This window comes from Oncorhynchus masou, chromosome 27 (genome assembly GCF_036934945.1).
Source record: "Oncorhynchus masou masou isolate Uvic2021 chromosome 27, UVic_Omas_1.1, whole genome shotgun sequence".
Taxonomy (NCBI): Eukaryota; Metazoa; Chordata; class Actinopteri; order Salmoniformes; family Salmonidae; genus Oncorhynchus; species Oncorhynchus masou.
This window is the reverse complement of record NC_088238.1, coordinates 8,495,348-8,502,923: the sequence shown is the minus strand read 5'-3', so window position 1 is coordinate 8,502,923 and position 7,576 is coordinate 8,495,348. Positions and strand designations below refer to the sequence as shown.

Genomic DNA, 7,576 nt, shown 5'->3' with positions numbered 1-7,576 from the left:
TAGGTTTGATGATAGATTAACTACATGTTGGTATTAGGTCTAGGGTTGATGATAGATTAACTACATGTTGGTATTAGGTCTAGGTTTGATGATAGATTAACTACATGTTGGTATTAGGTCTAGGTTTGATGATAGATTAACTACATGTTGGTATTAGGTCTAGGTTTGATGATAGATTAACTACATGTTGGTATTAGGTCTAGGTTTGATGATAGATTAACTACATGGTGGTATTAGGTCTAGGTTTGATGATATATTAACTACATGTTGGTATTAGGTCTAGGTTTGATGGTAGATTAACTACTGTACATGTATGTATTAGGCCTAGGTTTGATGATAGATTAACTACATGTTGGTATTAGGTCTAGGTTTGATGGTAGATTAACTACATGTTGGTATTAGGTCTAGGTTTGATGGTAGATTAACTACATGTTGGTATAAGGTCTAGGTTTGATGATAGATTAACTACATGTTGGTATTAGGTCTAGGTTTGATGATAGATTAACTACATGTTGGTATTAGGTCTAGGTTTGATGATAGATTAACTACATGTTGGTATTAGGTCTAGGTTTGATGATAGATTAACTACATGTTGGTATTAGGTCTAGGGTTGATGATAGATTAACTACATGTTGGTATTAGGTCTAGGTTTGATGATAGATTAACTACATGTTGGTATTAGGTCTAGGTTTGATGATAGATTAACTACATGTTGGTATTAGGTCTAGGGTTGATGATAGATTAACTACATGTTGGTATTAGGTCTAGGGTTGATGATAGATTAACTACATGTTGGTATTAGGTCTAGGGTTGATGATAGATTAACTACATGTTGGTATTAGTTCTAGGGATGATGATAGATTAACTACATGTTGGTATTAGGTCTAGGTTTGATGGTAGATTAACTACATGTTGGTATTAGGTCTAGGTTTGATGATAGATTAACTACATGTTGGTATTAGGTCTAGGGTTGATGATAGATTAACTACATGTTGGTATTAGGTCTAGGGTTGATGATAGATTAACTACATGTTGGTATTAGGTCTAGGGTTGATGATAGATTAACTACATGTTGGTATTAGGTCTAGGGTTGATGATAGATTAACTACATGTTGGTATTAGGTCTAGGGTTGATGATAGATTAACTACATGTTGGTATTAGGTCTAGGGTTGATGATAGATAATACATGTTGGTATTAGGTCTAGGTTTGATGATAGATTAACTACATGTTGGTATTAGGTCTAGGGTTGATGATAGATTAACTACATGTTGGTATTAGGTCTAGGGTTGATGGTAGATTAACTACATGTTGGTATTAGGTCTAGGGTTGATGATAGATTAACTACATGTTGGTATTAGGTCTAGGGTTGATGGTAGATTAACTACATGTTGGTATTAGGTCTAGGTTTGATGATAGATTAACTAAATGTTGGTATTAGGTCTAGGGTTGATGATAGATTAACTACATGTTGGTATTAGGTCTAGGTTTGATGATAGATTAACTACATGTTGGTATTAGGTCTAGGTTTGATGATAGATTAACTACATCTTGGTATTAGGTCTAGGTTTGATGATAGATTAACTACATGTTGGTATTAGGTCTAGGTTTGATGATAGATTAACTACATGTTGGTATTAGGTCTAGGTGTGATGGTAGATTAACTACTGTACATGTTGGTATTAGGTCTAGGTTTGATGATAGATTAACTACATGTTGGTATTAGGTCTAGGTTTGATGGTAGATTAACTACTGTACATGTTGGTATTAGGTCTAGGTTTAATGGTAGATTAACTACTGTACATGTTGGTATTAGGTCTAGGTTTGATGATAGATTAACTACTGTACATGTTGGTATTAGGTCTAGGTTTGATGATAGATTAACTACATGTTGGTATTAGGTCTAGGTTTGATGATAGATTAACAACATGTTGGTATTAGGTCTAGGGTTGATGATAGATTAACTACATGTTGGTATTAGGTCTAGGGTTGATGGTAGATTAACTACATGTTGGTATTAGGTCTAGGTTTGATGATAGATTAACTACATGTTGGTATTAGGTCAAGAGTTGATGATAGATTAACTACATGTTGGTATTAGGTCTAGGTTTGATGATAGATTAACTACATGTTGGTATTAGGTCTAGGTTTGATGATAGATTAACTACATGTTGGTATTAGGTCTAGGGTTGATGATAGATTAACTACATGTTGGTATTAGGTCTAGGTTTGATGATAGATTAACTACATGTTGGTATTAGGTCTAGGTTTGATGATAGATTAACTACATGTTGGTATTAGGTCAAGAGTTGATGATAGATTAACTACATGTTGGTATTAGGTCTAGGTTTGATGATAGATTAACTACATGTTGGTATTAGGTCTAGGTTTGATGATAGATTAACTACATGTTGGTATTAGGTCTAGGTTTGATGATAGATTAACTACATGTTGGTATTAGGTCTAGGTTTGATGATAGATTAACTACATGTTGGTATTAGGTCTAGGGTTGATGATAGATTAACTACATGTTGGTATTAGGTCTAGGGTTGATGATAGATTAACTACATGTTGGTATTAGGTCAACAGTTCTCATTCTGTGACTTGACAGACGGTCTTATTCCCCAACCTGGTCTCAGAGCATTTCGTATAATTTGGAACGTAATTCCGACACTCCATTGAGAATGATATTTTACGTTTGGTATGGTATGTATTTGTTTGTGGATGTTCGTCATCCATTTCATATTTGATTCGTTACGAATTCCAATTCATATATGTTACAAATTTTCTAAATTTACAATATGGTCTCAATTTGCAAATGTATGTCATGTTACGAATGCCAATTTGTTGTGGCTAACATTAGCTTGGCGGCAAAAACTAAATGTGGCTAACGTTAGTTAGGGTCAAGTTTAGGAGTTAGGTTAAAGTGTTAAGGTTAGGAAGTGTTAGCTAAATGGGTTATTTCTTATGTGTCAATACCAAACGTAACATATCATACGAATCTGAATGTGTCGGATTTACATTTACTGTGTTACATCTCGTCTATGAGACCAGGCTGCATCCAGAGATAATTCTGCTCTCTTGATCATGATCCCTGCGATATTCAGAATGCACTGACCCCACAGGCATCTGGTTTCATCAAACCGGATAATCAACGTAATTAAGTAATCAAATCAACGTAATTAAGGTTGTTAGGAGCAGAACAATGGATACTTCAGACAGAGGCACACCAGGTTCCCCTCCCTCCTTCTCTTAGATAACAAAAATAGTTAATTTGCTCAGTCCTCCCGCTCTGTCTGTCTGTGTGTGTGTGAGAGAAAGATTTAGGAGTTAATTGCTCAGTGGTTGGTCCCACCTCTCTGGTCCTCCGAATCACGTCACTCCGCCCTGACATGGACGTCCTGTTGATGGAGGTAATCAGAGATGGCAGCTAACAGAAGAGCCAGTCAGCACACCCAGGTGTACAGCGGCCATTTTGATTTTGACAGACATTAATTCAGACCAGCAGGCGTCATGGAGGAGCGGGGCGGTGAAACAGCTGTCAGACAGCATTGTGTGTGTGTGAATTGTGACAGTTTCACCTGCCGAGGGACGGCCGGGGGTGGGGGTGGGGGTGTGGTGGGGGGGGGGGTGTTCAGTCAGATCCTGAAATCCTAATGTACTAATGTATCCTACCCTGGGTCTGAACCCCTAATGTATCCTACCATGGGTCTGAACCCCTAATGTAACCTACCATTGGTCTGAACCCCTAATGTATCCTACCATGGGTCTGAACCCCTAATGTAACCTACCATTGGTCTGAACCCCTAATGTATCCTACCATGGGTCTGAACCCCTAATGTAACCTACCATGGGTCTGAACCCCTAATGTGTCCTACCATGGGTCTGAACCCCTAATGTAACCTACCATGGGTCTGAACCCCTAATGTATCCTACCATGGGTCTGAACCCCTAATGTATCTACCATGGGTCTGAACCCCTAATGTATCCTACCATGGGTCTGAAGCCCTAATGTAACCTACCATGGGTCTGAACCCCTAATGTATCCTACCATGGGTCTGAACCCCTAATGTATCCTACCATGGGTCTGAACCCCTAATGTATCCTACCATGGGTCTGAACCGCTAATGTATCCTACCATGGGTCTGAACCCCTAATGTAACCTACCATGGGTCTGAAGCCCTAATATTGAATAGGATGTCATTTGAGAGGCCAGCCAGTCCTTAGTTAACAGTCATCTTCTATATGTCTCATCAGGAGGCCCAGTGGCCGACAAATAGAAGAAGAGAGAATTCAACGAGGTGTCACAGCTCCTTAAGATTGAGAAAATCCAATCCCCTGGATGGAGAGAGAGAGGAAAAGAGAGGGGGAGAGAGAGAGAGAGAGGTAGAGGGGGAGTGAGAGAGGGGGAGCAAGAGAGAGAGAGGGAGAGCAAGAGAGAGAGGGAGAGGGAGAGAGAGCGAGAGAGAGAGAGAGGGAGGGGAGAGGATGGAGAGAGAGAGAGACAGGGAGAGAGAGAGAGAGTGAGAGAGGGAGAGCAAGAGAGAGGGAGAGAGAGGGAGAGCGATAGAGGGAGAGCAAGAGAGAGAGGGAGAGAGTGAGAGAGAGAGAGAGAGAGAGGGAGAGCAAGAGAGAGAGAGAGAGAGAGAGAGAGAGAGAGAGAGAGAGAGAGAGAGAGAGAGAGAGAGAGAGAGAGAGAGAGAGGATGGAGAGAGAGTGAGCATTATTAGCAGTACCAAGCATTATTATTCTGCTGGTTACTGCATCAGTTTATCTGATGTACCGTACTTTACAAATGTACAATAAACATTACACTTACAAAAGTTATAAAAGATTTAAGACATATTACATGTCATATCTTGTATATATACAGTGTTGTAATGATGTGCAAATAGTTAAAGTACAAAAGTAAATAAATAAACATTAATATGGGTTGTATTTACAGTGGTGTTTGTTCTTCACTGGTTGACCTTTTCTTGTGGCAACGGGTCACACATCTTGCTGCTGTGATGGAACACTGTGGAATTTTACTATTCTCTCTTTCTCTCTCTCTCTCTCTCTCTCTCTCTCTCTCTCTCTCTCTCTCTCTCTCTCTCTCTCTCTCTCTCTCTCTCTCTCTCTCTCCCCACTCTCTCTCCATCCTCTCCCCTCCCACCTATCCCCTCCCACCTATCCCCTCTAGTCTACAGTGGCAGATTCCTCTGACTTTAGCAGTGGGGAATTCGACTTACAAATCATCGGAAGTCATCCTCTGGATCTCCAATAAAACAGGTATCTTCTAACTGCCTCTCTTCACATCTGCTCTCATCCACACCACAACCATGGTAACCACTAGAGGTATCACCACAACCATGGTAACCACTAGAGGTATCACCACAGCCATAGTAACCACTAGAGGTATCACCACAGCCATGGTAACCACTAGAGGTATCACCACAACCATGGTAACCACTAGAGGTATCACCACAGCCATGGTAACCACTAGAGGTATCACCACAGCCATAGTAACCACTAGAGGTATCACCACAACCATAGTAACCACTAGAGGTATCACAACAACCATAGTAACTATTAGAGGTATCACCACAACCATGGTAACCACTAGAGGTATCACCACAACCATGGTAACCATGGTAACCACTAGAGGTATCACCACAGCCATAGTAACCACTAGAGGTATCACCACAACCATAGTAACCACTAGAGGTATCACGACAACCATAGTAACTATTAGAGGTATCACCACAACCATGGTAACCACTAGAGGTATCACCACAGCCATGGTAACCACTAGAGGTATCACTACAGCCATAGTAACCACTAGAGGTATCACCACAACCATGGTAACCACTAGAGGTATCACCACAACCATAGTAACCACTAGAGGTATCACCACAGCCATGGTAACCACTAGAGGTATCACCACAACCATGGTAACCACTAGAGGTACTAGGGTAATTTTGGCGGCGTGAGTGAAGGAGGCTTTGTTGCGGAATAGAAAGCCGACTCTAGATTTGATTTTAGATTGGAGATGTTTGATATGAGTCTGGAAGGAGAGTTTACAGTCTAGCCAGAAACCTAGGTACTTATAGATGTCCACATATTCTAGGTCGGAACCATCCAGGGTGGTGATGCTAGTCGGGCGTGCGTGTGCAGGCAGCGAACGGTTGAAAAGCATGCATTTGGTTTTACTAGCGTTTAAGAGCAGTTGGAGGCCACGGAAGGAGTGTTGTATAGTTTTGAAGCTCGTTTGGAGGTTAGATAGCACAGTGTCCAAGGAAGGGCCGGAAGTATACAGAATGGTATTGTCTGCGTAGAGGTGGATCAGGGAATCACCCGCAGCAAGAGCAACATCATTGATATATACAGAGAAAAGAGTCGGCCCGAGAATTGAACCCTGTGGCACCCCCATAGAGACTGCCAGAGGACAGCCATAGTGCATATCGAACATACACCAGCTATTTTACAGTAGTGTTCCTGCTGCATATCCAATATACACCAGCTATTTTACAGTAGTGTTCCTGCTGCGTATCCATTGCAAAGTAATCAGTCTTCCATGTCTCCTCTCTGAATTTGTCCTAATGTGTGTTTGAGTCTCTGTCCTTGTGGGTGCGTGCGTCGTGAACCAAGGGCCCATGCATGATTAAACAGAGGAACGCGTGACAACGTGTTCGGCCTGCAGATTTAGAGGCTACAGTCACCGTTGAATTAGGTGCCAGTGAATTACTGTGTCACCGAGAGCCACAAGTCCCCTGTCTTTGTCTTTAATTACAAACCACTCCGGCTACGCTCTGTATCACAGGTGTATCTATCTCCGTGGCTGGCTGTGTCCTAAATCGCACCCTATTCCCTATATTAAGACTACTTTTGACTCAAGCCCTATTTGAATGTAATTCTTTATTTAACTAGGTAAGTCAGTTAATAAGAACAAATTCTTATTTACAATGACAGCCTGCTGGGACACAGTGGGTTCACTGCCTTGTTCAGGGGTAGAACGACATATTTTTTACTTTTGTCAGCTCAGGGATTCGATCCAGCAACCTTTCGGTTATCGGCCCAACGCTCGAACCACTAGGCCACCTGCCGCCCCTATTGGCTACCTGCCGCCCCCTATTGGCTACCTGCCGCCCCCTATTGGCTACCTGCCGCCCCCTATTGGCTACCTGCCACCCACTATTGGCTACCTGCCGCCCCCTATTGGCTACCTGCCGCCCCCTATTGGCTACCTGCCGCCCCCTAAGGGCTACCTGCCGCCCCCTATTGGCTACCTGCCGCCCCCTATTGGCTACCTGCCACCCACTATTGGCTACCTGCCGCCCCCTATTGGCTACCTGCCGCCCCCTATTGGCTACCTGCCGCCCCCTATGGGCTACCTGCCGCCCCCTATTGGCTACCTGCCGCCCCTATTGGCTACCTGCCGCCCCCTATTGGCTACCTGCCGCCCCCTATGGGCTACCTGCCGCCCCCTATTGGCTACCTGACGCCCCCTATGGGCTACCTGCCGCCCCCTATTGGCTACCTGCCGCCCCCTATGGGCTACCTGCCGCACCCTATTGGCTACCTGCCGCCCCTATTGG

At 42.9% G+C, this 7,576-nt stretch overlaps 1 protein-coding gene across 1 annotated transcript in view; it reads left to right on the top strand.

Moving 5' to 3' along the window:
• The first annotated feature begins 5,221 nt into the window (after positions 1 to 5,221).
• Positions 5,222 to 7,576, top strand: part of LOC135515264 (thyrotropin-releasing hormone-degrading ectoenzyme-like) — a 74,019-nt gene continuing 71,664 nt past the window's right edge. The window contains exon 1 of the mRNA XM_064938961.1: positions 5,222 to 5,270. The gene's annotated coding sequence lies outside the window, so the exon portion shown is untranslated. The remainder of the gene's footprint in view (positions 5,271 to 7,576) is intronic.